We start from the raw sequence: 14,745 nt of genomic DNA, 5'->3' as shown, positions 1-14,745 counted from the left end.
ATTCTGTCAGTAATTACTCATCCTCATGTTGTTCCAAACCTGTAAGACCTTCGTTCATCTTCAGAACACAAATTAAGATATTTTTGGATGAAATCTGAGAGCTTTCTGTCCCTCCATTGACAGCAATGTCATTGCAACTTTCAAGGCCCAGAAAGGTAGTAAAGACATTGTTAAAATAGTCCTTGTAACTACAGTTGTTCAACCTTAATATTATGAAGCGATGAGAATACTTTTTGTGCGCAAACCCCCCCCCCAAAAAAAAATAACGACTTTATTCAACAATCTCTTCTCTTCCATGTCATTCTCCTATGCTTTTGATGTAGTGTGAACAGTGCAACGCTTCTGGGTTCTACGTCAGAACGTCAGCTCGTTATTGGCCAGCATCGGCCAATAGTGAGCCTACGTTCTGACGTACAACCCACAAGCGCTGCACTGTTTACCCAATGTCATTAGTAATATCGTAATAATGTCGTTATTTGGTTTTTTTTTTGTGCACAAAAGTATTGTCGTCACATTGTAATATTAAGGTTGAACCACTGTAGTTTCATGGACTATTTTAACAATGTCTTTACTACCTTTCTGGGCCTTGAAAGTTGCAATGACGTTTCTGCCAATGGAGGGACAGAAAGCTCTCAGATTTCATTAAAAATATATTCATTTGTGTTCTGAAGATGAACGAAGGTCTTATGGGTTTGGAACAACATGAGGGAGAGTAATTAATGACAGAATTTAATTTTTTGGATGAACTAACCATTTAAGGGAGAGTGTGTTGGAGTGAGATTGTGCTAAAGCATTAAAGTGAGAAATCTTTGGTGAGGTGCAAGCTGCAGAAATTGGAAATCAAAGAGGGAATCAATGGTTTGCAATGTTACTAACTAAAGCTATTGTTTCCCATATATAGAAACTGGGGCTCAAAGGTCTGACATAAATTTTTTTTCAATGCAAATTATAATATCAGCATTGAAGAGCACCCATTATACTTTTTTACATTTTTTACTTCTTTAGTGTGTAATGTTGTTGTTTGAGCATTAAAACGATCTGCAAAGTTACAAAGTCACTCCAAAGGGAGTTGTTCAAAGTAAGCACTGTTTCTGAACTCCCTGAAACGCCTCGATTTTCGTCATGAGATTTCTTCCAGGAACACACGTCACAATATTCCTCAATCCTCATTAAAATAATTTCTGCCCAAGACAAAACCCAAAAAAAGTGGCAAGGGCAATTAGAGCATATTGTTCTTTTCGGATGGAGAGGCTTCATAGAGACAGAAAATAAATGGGTTTCCCAAAAGCATTGTTTCCCAAGCACTGTTTAAGTGTTTCCCAAAAGCATTGTTAGCCAACTATGGTTGAAATTTCTGTCGATATCAGCATAGTTTAACAAGTCTCTGTTTCCTAAAACCATAGTTCCAATGAACATTCACAAACAGCATAGCAAAGTTGTGTGATTGAAAACGAAAGCTCACAACCTGTTACTTATGAACATAGTTTCTTCTTTGCATGACGTGGACTTAATAAATCTTTATTTTGAGCAAAATAAGCAAACTGACATTCGGTACAATCTATACCCCCAGAGCGTTACTGTCAGACTGGGAAGAGAGGTGCTGCAATAATAGAAAATATGTGAAAAATACGTTTGTTTGTTTTTTAACATTCAAGCATGAAAACTGATTCTAGTAGACCCCAAATACAAAATCAAGACTTTGTAAAAGGGCATAATAGGTCCTCTTAAACATGAATTTCAGAATATCTAGTTTATGTAACTTTATAATGATATGTTCCAGATTTACATTTTCAGTGTGATCCCATATTTTTGAAACCCACTATATATGTTTGGCACCCTGCGTTCACTTTTGAACATCAACCCGGTGTGTGTGCTCGTATGAGTAACAGCAAGTTGCATTTCCATTTAAAAGCAGAGCGACACTTTCCCAGCAGGTGGTTCCTCCCCACGTTTTAGCCAATTACCTTTTCCGAAGAGCCAGGAGAGGTCATTAAAAAAGTTTGAGCTTCTGGACTACTTTCCACTGCTAGTCTCTGCAACTTGATTTAGACTTCACTTTTATCCCAACCCAGCTTCCACTCGTCACAAGGGCTTTATCGCAGAGGGTTTGAGGCAAGTCAATTACACAAATGTGTTTTTATAAGCTAAAATGGTTGAAATGTTCAAGCTAATGTAGCTAAGACTTTGAAACTGACTTTCAATAATAGAAAAGTATTTACTGGAGTAAAAAGTTTGGCAACTAGCCCCAGTCTCCCCAATTAATCATAAACTTGACAGCCAGCTTTTAAGCTTTGCGTAATTAGCACTTTATAGACCATCAGAACCAATATATTAAGATGTACTTTTAGCCTTCTCTCTGATGAAACTTGTCTACTTGTACCTTTTGATATTTTTTTAATAATGTTTTTTATATCTTTTTTGTGACCGATTTAGTATAGCAGTAGAGTTCGAAATGACTTTGGGAAACCTTAACTTGAGAATCCCAACTCAATTTCTTTTTAAATTTACTGCTTGATTGCGATGGATTCTCCACGGCTTTGTTGAGACCCAAGGTGATATTTCCTGAAGAATTGTGCCCTTTTAAGGGTCACTCAAGTATGTACAATGTATAAATGAAGAGGTTGTGAGAGTAGAGCTTCTTTCCAGTCAAATCTCATCGTGTTTGAATTTCACTGTTCATCTACTTGGTTTTTGAAGTATCAGTGATCTAATGTAGTGTTCAGTATGTCTCAATCTATAATCTTGCTCTCTTTTTTAGCTGAATGGCAGTTGCGATCCTTGTCAGATTTACTTCAAAAGCAAAGAGACAGCTATGAAATGAAACTGAAGGGTTATTCTTGTGGGAAAACTTGACCTTTCAGTCTTCTCAACTGCTCGATTAAGTGCAAATCCTGTCTTCTGGCTCACCACATGGCTTGTTTCTTGAATTATACAGTGTATGAAGGCTTATGATGTTACATATATTTGTCAAATTGACGGCACATAGCTAACGCAGTTATTCTAAAGCATTGCTCAGATTCTCCCTTCACCTCATATCTTGTCAAATTCAGTCTCTTCCTACATATTTTATCAGGAGCAGTGTCAGTGGGAATTAAATCCTATATGTATATTTAAGGGTTTGATTTAATTATTGAAGAGGTTAGAGAACTGTAGCATTGGGATTTTAGGATGAAGTGATCCCATGGCACCTCACACTACTTGTGAGTTCACTGAATTTTATAAGAAAAGTGGAGAGAAGGCAATTTTTTCACAGTTCAAGTGCCTATTTAATCCATAGTTATTTAATCAGATAGCCTATTATGGGACAAGAGGGTCATAGGGTCCGAAGGTCACTATCCAAAAATGATCACATATTTTGTGCTAATGACTGCCTCACTGTTCATTATCTCGCTACTCACCAAAATAATAATAATAATAATGTGGACATGAAATATTGAGCTAAAATTATAGTCCATTACAATGTACAAAACATTGACCTAGCAACAAGACAAACACCACACCAATATTACAGTAATGTTAATACTGAAATGCACTGAAGTCATTTTTACAATAAACAAAAATCTCAATAACAGAGATGCAAGATGGCTCATGTCGCATTATGAAACAAGCCAGTGTGAGTCCGTAGTGTGAAACAAGAGACATGAAAGTAGTGCCGGATAATTAGCATGAAACAGAAGTTGCAATAGTCTTTTCCAGAGATGGTCTTATTATTGACTTCTCTTCCCTTTTGTGACATATGTCCAAGTGAAACAGCTTCTAAAACAAGAAAAAAATGCCCGTCAGGAATTGATTGGATCAATGTGGTTTGCTATTGCTGTGATGTCATGTGATTGACAGGTTGTCCCGCCCTCACGCCAGTAAACATGTCATCAGAGAAGAGATGTCACTGCAAGATGGAGGGGAACTTATTTTGATTAAATATTATGAGCAGGGCCTAAAACTAACTTTTTGCCACACCTGCAAATGGTCGGTGACTTTTTAGATTTACTGCCCATACATATTTGTTAAGCGGCCATCAAATTGTTTTTGCAAAAACAGTCAGTAATGACAGCAAAATTTTAGACACCAGTGAAAATTCACAATTTTCTATTCTGATTTCAAAACTACCTAATACCTTTCAAACATTATTAAAGACAAGTAAACAGACAGGGATAAAGTAAAAACAAATAATCAAATTACAAGCAATGGCACAAATGAAAGGAACACGCCGACTTTTTGGGACTTTAGCTTATTCACCGTATCCCCCAGACTTATATAACCCAGCGTCCCCCAGTCCATATATAACTTTTTCATCTCTATGCGTGCCATTTTCCTATTTACATGTTGTGATTTGTATAGTCACAGCGTGTACAAATAACAAGGTCACATGAGAAACAGCCATCTTCTAACCGTATACATACTGGGAACTAGCCTATATTCTCAGAAGGCGAAGCACTGCTACTTGGGCGGAGTGATTTTCTTGCAGCACCTGAGAAGCCCCGTGGTGAGGAGCAGAGAGTTCGCTCAGAGTTGGAGTAAATCACTCTGCAGAAGTAGCAGTGCTTCTCCTTCTGAGAATATAGGCTAGTTCCCAGTATGCATACGGTTAGAAGATGGCTGTTTCTCATGTGACCTTGTTATTTGTACACGCTGTGACTATACAAATCACAACATGTAAATAGGAAAATGTTGGCGTTATTTTTTCACTTATTGGGAGCAGTATGCTAGCTGGAGCCATTTACCTCCAGTCTTTGTGCTAAGCTAGGCTAGCCGTGGGTGTGTCAGACAGAGTTACGGCACGCACGGAGATGAAAAGGGTATGTATGGACTTATCTAACTCTGGGGGATACGGTGAATAAGCTAAAGTCCCAAAAAGTCTGCGTGTTCCTACAATGATTTTACAAACAATGCAATGATGCAAATTAAATAAAAATTGCTTTTCAGGTAGATTTATAGTAGTTTTCAGATAGGGCCTAGATAAATTTAATGTATAAATGTAAAATAACACTGGATAGTCTTCACTGTATAAATTAAATGATTAATCCTTATTAAAGTTATTCAGTCAAGAGCAGTGAGTTTTTTTACATTAAAAACCTGCATCACTTGCTTAGAATAACCAGAATGATATCGTCCTCTGGATGTTAGTTAGTAAGTTGTGAAAGTGCCAGATGAGTGGAATGATGGATTCCAAATTGAGTATTCCAGAGTAAGTGCTGTGTTACAGAAGTTCTGTTCCACTTTTGCTTGTCTCACTTTCCCATTATGTTCTGTTTCTAGACTGGAAGGTTAGGGAAAGTTGAGGTAAAGGTCATTGTTGTCTGTGTTGCTGAAAAGGTCTAACAGGAAGAAATTACCTTCTCTCAATCCATCATTCATCTCTTAACGTTATTTGGTGCAAAACGATTTATCTGTACCAGCCTGCAAGTTTTCAGGACATTCCTTTTGATTAAATGATAACAGGTGCTGAACGCTGAACTTCCACAGGTAACAAATGTGTCTTATGTCCTTTGGATTGTCTAAGAGAGTTGTTGATCATGAGGGTTATCAGTTGAGTAGAATCATGACCTTCTCTGAAGGAGGATTCCTTTATTTTTGGAAGGACACCATTATCAAAAAAGGTCAGTCAGTCTGTGACTTTGTGGCCACTCATGTTGATGCTTTGGTTAAACACCATCAGCGGTTTGTCCAGGCAGAAAATATAGATAATTATTTAGGTAATGTTGTCTTGGAAATTACTCAATCTCTTTCACATCACGCACACCCAGGCACCTTGAAAAGGGCAACACTGTTCTCACATACAATTAGATGTCCCCATAATCCATTACTCGTAGATTAGAGTCAGATGTTTTAAAAAAAATACTTTTTAAAATAACTATTAGATACGTTAGTTGAACTATAACAAACTTAATCTAGATAGTTACACACATTAGATGTCTGTATTCCCCCTTAAAATGCTGAAATTTGGCCTGTCCTACATCAGAGGTCTCGATCTTCTTGACCGTTGTTAATGTTCTCAATTAACAATGTTAATTAATTTATACATGTAAAATTAATCACCTCCATCCGCTGCCCATTTGCTGAAGTACATTTATTGAATAGAAGCCATATATTTTGTGACATTTTCATGGAAAGTGATTTGAAATATCCCAGGCTTGGGATATTTCAAGTCACTTGCCATGAATAGATTTCACATAGAAGAGTTAAAATGTAGGTGAAGTTGGACACATTTCCTGTGAGACAGTGGGGTGATATGGGTAATGTTGAACCTGAAGCCTTGTAGGAAGCGCCCCACTTTGCAATTAAATGGGACAGTACATTCTCCACTATAAGTCCTACATTACTTTCTGCTGTTGTTTTTATTCACCAGTTGTGGTGTTTTTAACACCAAAGGACCAAAGGTTTAGTTAGGGAGAGGGATAGTTATTGGCTTGAGTTTTTATGAATAGAAAATGAGTTTGAAATAATCCCCTCACTACTTTTATCTGGCAGAACAGGTGAATTTATGTTATTCATAAGGGCTTAGACAGGAAAAGATTCACTCAAGTTTAAGAGGGTCAATAAGGGATTTAGGAACAAGGGAAAGATAAAAAAAACATGGTATTTGGCCAAACTAAAGCATGAAGGAATCTCTCTAGACAATGTTAATAAAATTGAAACCAGGACTGTAAGACCCTGTTTTGAATTGTGCAGCATTCTTGTGAATAGATTCGACATGGCATACTGCTTAAATTTGCAGCATGCTAGCAAGTTTTCCCATATGGATCAATAAAGTTACTCTGTGAAAATGAAATTTCAGAGGAAGGGAGATGGGGATGATGCAGTGTGAAAATTAAAATAATGAAAATTATATTTAAAAAAATAAAAATAAAAAAATGTATTGGACAATTTTCAATAATGAAATGGTTAATTGTTTTTTATTATTATTAATTTATTTAAAATTAGTAGAAAATACCACACATACATATATACACTCACCTAAAGAATTATTAGGAACACCTGTTCAATTACTCATTAATGCAATTATCTTATCAACCAATCACATGGCAGTTGCTTCAATGCATTTAGGGGTGTGGTCCTGGTCAAGACAATCTCCTGAACTCCAAACTGAATGGGAAAGAAAGGTGATTTAAGCAATTTTGAGTGTGGCATGGTTGTTGGTGCCAGATGGGCCGGTCTGAGTATTTCACAATCTGCTCAGTTACTGGGATTTTCACGCACAACCATTTCTAGGGTTTACAAAGAATGGTGTGAAAAGGGAAAAACATCCAGTATGCGGCAGTCCTGTGGGCGAAAATGCCTTGTTGATGCTAGAGGTCAGAGGAGAATGGGCCGACTGATTCAAGCTGATAGAAGAGCAACTTTGACTGAAATAACCACTAGTTACAACCGAGGTATGCAGCAAAGCATTTGTGAAGCCACAACACGCACAACCTTGAGGCGGATGGGCTACAACAGCAGAAGACCCCACCGGGTACCACTCATCTCCACTACAAATAGGAAAAGGAGGCTACAATTTGCACGAGCTCACCAAAATTGGACAGTTGAAGACTGGAAAAATGTTGCCTGGTCTGATGAGTCTCGATTTCTGTTGAGACATTCAGATGGTAGAGTCAGAATTTGGCGTAAACAGAACGAGAACATGGATCCATCATGCCTTGTTACCACTGTGCAGGCTGGTGGTGGTGGTGTAATGGTGTGGGGGATGTTTTCTTGGCACACTTTAAGCCCCTTAGTGCCAATTGGGCATCGTTTAAATGCCACGGCCTACCTGAGCATTGTTTCTGACCATGTCCATCCCTTTATGACCACCATGTACCCATCCTCTGATGGCTACTTCCAGCAGGATAATGCACCATGTCACAAAGCTTGAATCATTTCAAATTGGTTTCTTGAACATGACAATGAGTTCACTGTACTAAAATGGCCCCCACAGTCACCAGATCTCAACCCAATAGAGCATCTTTGGGATGTGGTGCATGAATAGTTCACTTTAGACATTCTACTAACTATAAGAAACTTTGCATGTCAACTAGCAGTCATTTAAGTATTAATAGACTCTCAGCTTAATATCTGCTAACAATTTATTTTGATGCTCCCCCAACAGATATTCTTCTAATTAACTTGGCAACTATTTCTACAACCCGAACCCTAACACCTAACCATAACCTAACAGTCTACTAACAGGCTACTAATACTCTAATGACAGTTAGTTGACATGTAGTTGCAAAGTTACTTATAGTTAGTAGAATGTCTAAAGTGGACTATCGAAATAAAGTGGAACCAGATATACTACTAAATTACTTGAGTCTATAATATTATAAATATAGGCATTAATGTCCCTTATCTCACTCACACCATATAAAGATTGTTTTGCAAAACATCAAATAAAGTCTGACGTGTCTGTGTCATAACAGTTTAATCTGCCAGTTAATGAATGTCTCCCTGGTCGTTGGAGGGATGAACATTTTCCTCATTCATCTTGGAAAGAGTGAACTTGAAGTGAGTGATGTACTACAGTATATGGGGTTACTTAGCTGGAGCTGGAGCAGGACAGATTGGTTCTGTTTTGGAGTCGGCCTGATAGACAGACTTAAATCCTCTATTGCCTACAGCCTGATGCTCACCTCATTACTTTAATCTTATGAGGCCAGGCATGAACTGAATCTGAAATGAAATGCCGCAGGTGAATGTTTAGTTGTGAGTTGGAAATATATTGGAAAAATTGTGTATTGTATGATGTTTGACTTGTTGCTGCATTAGCGTTATACCATCTTTTTGCATGCGTTTCTGCTGCTCTCATCTTCATTTCAAAATAATTCTTTGGCTGAATATAATTGAACTGTGCAAAGCGGTTCCTCACAGTGTCATTTTCATTTGTGTCAAATTAAATAAGCTGTGTTGACATGACACTTTCTGTTAGTGTCATCGTAAATAGACCTTTATGATCTCTCTTTTGAGCATTTCTTTTCTAAATACCTGCAATATCTTCTCGTGCTCCAGTAATTTCATCATTAGAATGCTTCACTCAGCATTACCTCCATTATCCTTAGAATAAAGATTAATGTAAATTTCCTTTACTGGCCTGGAACTGTAAGATTCCATTATCTGGACAGAAGAAGAGAGAGCTAGAGAGACTTATTGACTACAGGGAGCAGTGAAAATTAGAACAAGACAGCGTGTGTGTGTGTGTGTGTGTGTTTGTGTGTGTGTGTGTGTGGTAAACCCATACGTTATGAAGACAAAATGTCCTTTTCCTCTTCCATGTGGGGACATTTTTGGTAAAAATAAAATGTTTTCTGTTAGGGTTAGGTTATAGTATTTATAGTTAAATATAAAAAACATTATATTATTTATTACCAAAATGTTATTATTATTATTATTTTTTTATCCTACAAGTTCAATTAAATGATCAAAATATGAAGAAAATATTTATATGTTTTAATTATTGTTAATGTAAAGGGAAAAGAAAACACTAAACACACTTTGCAAAAAGGGCAATGGTTTTTAATATACCATGACTACTACAACATAATCATTTATTAATATTTTGTTGGTTCTCTCTTTTGTTTTTGTTTTTCATAATTTCTTTGTATGACAGCCTGGCAAATAATTATGTCCACACAATTTGGCATGTTTCATTCCGTTATCACAAATAAAACAATTAACACCAAGCACTAATAAAAGGTGAAAATGTCAAGTTTCCTATAGGAATATAACATAATTGTTGTTTTATTTGTGATAACGTATAAAACATTTAATATTTTTAGGCTACATCACTTTTGCCCACTACTGTACCGTGGCGTATATAATATTGAACTCACATTTTAAAAAATATATTAGTTTTATTTAATCACAATATCCCAATTCAAGGCTGAATTTCTTATATAAAAAACATTCTATTATTCATTAATTTCACTTGCCATCCTGTAACAACCCTTTCATCCCTCAGGAAGTGATATTATTTTTTATTGAGAAAATTATTAAAATTATTAATTGGTTTTAGTTTAGTACTGGGTGTCTGCCTCAATTTAAAACATTCAATCCTGTTTGAAAAAATAATTACAGAAGGAATATCAAATTGACATAACTAACTTTCGCTCTTTATTTCCATCCTGTTTAATTAATCGAGCTCTAATTAATTAAGTGCCTGAGTCTGGTGCATTTCTGAAATACCCTTTTAAGAAAATAATTCCTTTAGAAATAATTCCTTAAATTGGGAATGACCCAAAATTGGGTGCACTGAGATGACACTGATCTATTATAATTAGATTACTGCGGATGGTGAAGAGTGTGATCCGAACTGCTGATCAGTTGATTTACTTCCAGACCTTGATTGTCCTTATCTACAACTTCCATTAACAATCATCCCTCAGAGAGAGAGAGAGGTGCTTTATCACTATCTGTTGATTTTCTTCCACATTTCATCAACTCACTTTGTATTTTTACAATGTCCCGGCTCTAAACCATCAGGGCCTTGAACAACAGGGCAGATAGACTTAGATAAACTGTTACACAGTAACAGATGGGTACAGATTCAGTATGGTCTGTCTAGACCAGCTAAACTTATGCTTAGCCTTTTTACAGTTGGCTTTGAAACAATAAGTTGAAATTAAAGTCGTTTTTTTTTATATTGTCATTTAAAAATGCAATATGCTGACGTGGAATAAATAAAATTTCAGAATGGACAGCCTGAAGAAACTACCACCTTTGACCTCCTCAAATAACCTGCAACTGCTGATTCAGAGCTGTGATGCTGTCCATGAATATTTATCCATATATATATATATATATATATATATATATATATATATATATATAATTATATATATATATATATATATATATATATATATATATATATATATATATATATATATAAAGTTTTAAATTAAACTTTTATATCAACAGATTGTTAGTGTGTTTTTGTATGGTAGAATATGTCATCATGACTCGTAAAATAAAACTCTTCCTGTCAGAGCAATGACAGGCTCATCATGATGAGTGATGAACGTGTGGGAGTAATTTACACAGCATTATGAAAACTTTGAATATGATTGCATGGTAATTACTTAAGTTATGGATTCGCTTTGTTCCCTGTAAAAAATGAAGGATTTGTTGACGAGAGATATAGGTGAGAAAATGAAAGTGCCTGGACCTCGTCAGAACTGCTTAAAGATGCATTTGCTTCATATGCAAACACACATTTCTTTCCTTTTTTTTTCCCTTTGATCCTTCCATGTTCACATGGAAGACAGAGGTGACCTACGTTCGGAAGGTGCATGTATTGACAGAATGAGGGTTAGCATAGGAAATTAGGACCAAGGGTGAAGAGCGTGATACTCTATTAACGGAGCATGTATAAATATTACAACATTTTTGACAGTTTCACAGGCAAGGCTTAAAGAGGAGTGCTGTCAATACAGAGAACAACGACAAAAATCGGTGTTGCCTACACCATTTTATCCTCTTTTTAAAATTTGCACCCTGTTGACTTCAATGGGGCAAGTTTTAAACCTGCTTTTAGCTTCTTAACATCCTTGATGTGTCATTACAAGTGCACAGCCAATGTGAGTGATTCCTTCAGAGTGATCACGGGTGAATCTGACTGCAGTAGATGTGAAAGATATTAATAAAAATGATGATATTTCAGCCAGCGCACATACCTGTATTTTCTTCCTGTTTTCGGTCGAAGTCCATAGTAATCGATTGTCGAGTTCACACGCATAGGTTTAGTACCTATGATCACGCGCGTGAACTCAACAATCGATTACTATGGACTTCGACCGAAAACAGGAAGAAAATACAGGTATGTGTGCTGGCTGAAATATCATAATTTTTATTAATATCTTTCACATCTACTGCAGTCAGATTCACCCGTGATCACTCTGAAGGAATCTGGCCATACACTAGACTTTCAAGTTGCTCTGAACACAGCAAACTCAAACATGCGCTTGTTGCTAGGAAACACATGAAAAACAAAAACAATGTGTTATAAAATCAGCTCAAAATATCAAACATGAACCATAGCCTGAATATAAAAACATCTGAGTCTGACTCTAGACTCCTCTTTGCCAAAAGTGTATTTCAGAGTTTACCAGTGTACGTGGTAAAATATAGCTATAGTTTACATAATCTATCTGTGTTGGGACTACATGAATAATTCGTCCAGGCAAGGAATTACCAGTCCCCAGCATGCTTTGCAATGTTACACTGGGCAAAAAAATTTGTTTTGAGCAAAATAAGGAACAGGGGAAAATATGTGGGATTTAAAAGAGTTTGTTTTAAAATACCATTAATTTACCATGGTACTAACTTTTCACAGTGCTAAAACCTGCTGTTTTTCTGCACTTCCTCTATAGCTGACTGATGATTTCCCTCCCATACTCTTAGGGCATTTAGTCCTGGAGTATAATTACTTGAGCCAATTCTAATGCAGATCTATTTGCTGCAGTAGCAACGCTTAAACGGATCTGCAAAGGAGGTTTATTGAGAACTGCAGTGCGTGGAAAAGAGCCTGCAGGGCTGTTCGTTTGGTGCTGAGCTGTGTTGACAGCATCTCATTTCATTCCCTTTTGTCACCACAACATACATTGTCATCTGCAAATGATCCTTTCAAGCTATGCCAAATGCGTTATGGCCAATATAAAACACACTATGGCGAAGACTTGAACATGATCATTATGCCGGTAGTAAATCCAAGGACGTATGCTCACCAGAACCTGCAGTCAGTGTGGTTTGTCAGAGAAGACCTTGAGGCAGAGATAAATGGGCCCTTAAATTCTCCTCTCCACTCGGCTACCAATGAATCACTTTAAATGCATTGTTTTAGGAGCTTCATATGTTAGTCACGGAAGGAAAGTATAGTTCCAACTCTTTACACTTTTTATCGCACGATAGATACAGGATAAAGCGGGACAGATAATGGGACGGGTGGTGTGGTCGTGAAGGTGAATCTCTCGGGTTAACAAGGGCATCAAACTGAGTTTATTTATAGGCATTCACAGTTTTCCTGGGGATTGGCAGAGATTTGCATAATTATCAGAATTCACACAACACTGCCGCTGCAGATTACGGTAACGAACGACCAGAGTCCCGTCTCCCAACTGGGCAGATTTACAGTATAAACGCACCATGGGACTATAAATCCAATAGTCATTTAACTGTCACCGGTGAGATGAATCCTCTGTGTGTGTCTGTTTTAATGTTAAATCAAACCACACAGTAATGAAGACATGTATGCTGTCTTTCTTTAGAGGCTGAATTCTTTTTCGGTCAAAATGTCAAGTGCTTTTTTGACATATGCTGTTCTTTTATTGCTCATACTGAGGGTTAGGGATTAAAATATTAGATAATTAAAATTAATGCACAATTATTTCTACCATATTGGTAATCAAAATGATGATGTTTTGATGCATAAATTTACTTGTAGCATTACTGATTTTAGTTTTTAGTGTTTTATTTTTTAGTTTATTTAGACAAAATTGTATGCAATTTTAATATCAGCGTTTATCGATGATAATAAGTATTGGCTTATCGTATCAGCCAGAATTTGTATATTGTTGTGTCATGCACTACTTAAATTATAAATATGAAGTCAAATTTTCTTTATTATTCTACACATGCTAAACGTTTTCTGTTAGGGTGTGAATTGGTATGGAAGCCTTTTTCCGCCATATGAGAAAAAAAGTAAATCATAATAATGATATAGAAGGTCATAATTATGATATTAAGCATCAAAATGATTAGATACTAAATAAGAATTAGGAGATAAATTCAAATTTAGATTTAAATTTTAAATTATCACAAAAAATCTAAATGTTGAGAAAAATCATAAAAAGACAAATTTATAAGATAAAAGTCATATAGCTATGACTTTTCATGTTGTAATTTCGACTTGTCATAGTTTCGACTTAATGCCACAATTATGATTTACCAAAGTATTTTTTTTCTTATGTGACGGAAATTTAAATGTTGGGAAAACAGCTTATAAATCATTCAATCAAGTGATGTTTTTATTTTATTTTTTATAAAAATGCAAAAAAAATTCTGTGATGGGTAGGATTAGGGTTAAGTTAGAATATACAGTTTGTACAGTATAAAAATTATTTTGTCTATGGAATTTATGTTGTGTGTGTGTGTGACATGGAGAGGTCCCATATGGACCTGTTTCCCAGGTGTGATTGAGCCTACTCTTGAGTGATGGGCTGGTGGGTGGACAGAGGCATACTGTGAAAGGTAGAAGCTGATATTACATTACACACGTCTTTGCAACAGCCCACCTCTATTTTGAGCCGTTATTGAATGTAGCTTAGCTTAGAACGAATGCCAGCAGGGTTCAGCCACAAAAACATGTATGCACACACTCTCTCATAAAGAAACAATTTGCAAACTGACAGGACCTCTTTGTGCGCACAATGCAGCCGGATCAGGATCTGCAGCAGGAAGTGAGTGTGTTCGACAGATACGAAGGGGTCCAGAACAGAAGGAACAAAAGAGGGCTGGATTTTGTGAGAGGAACGCCAATTTGAATTCATTAGCTGTCACTCGCTCTGACAGCAAGTTAGAGCCATGATTCTGAGCGCGTGCGAATCACAACCGTTAAAGCCGGAGCTCAGGAGAGGCCTGGCCTCTCGCCAGTGTTTAGTAATTAGTGAGAAGAGGCCATTACTCACATTGTCATTCTATTGAACCAGCTCTCACTGATACTCAGGGTACACACGCATGTGTGTCTTGAAAAGCAACAATTTGGGTCAAGCCACACTTGAG

Source organism: Scardinius erythrophthalmus (genome assembly GCF_964197995.2).
Source record: "Scardinius erythrophthalmus genome assembly, chromosome: 22".
Classification (NCBI taxonomy): Eukaryota; Metazoa; Chordata; class Actinopteri; order Cypriniformes; family Leuciscidae; genus Scardinius; species Scardinius erythrophthalmus.
This window is presented reverse-complemented; position numbering follows the sequence as displayed.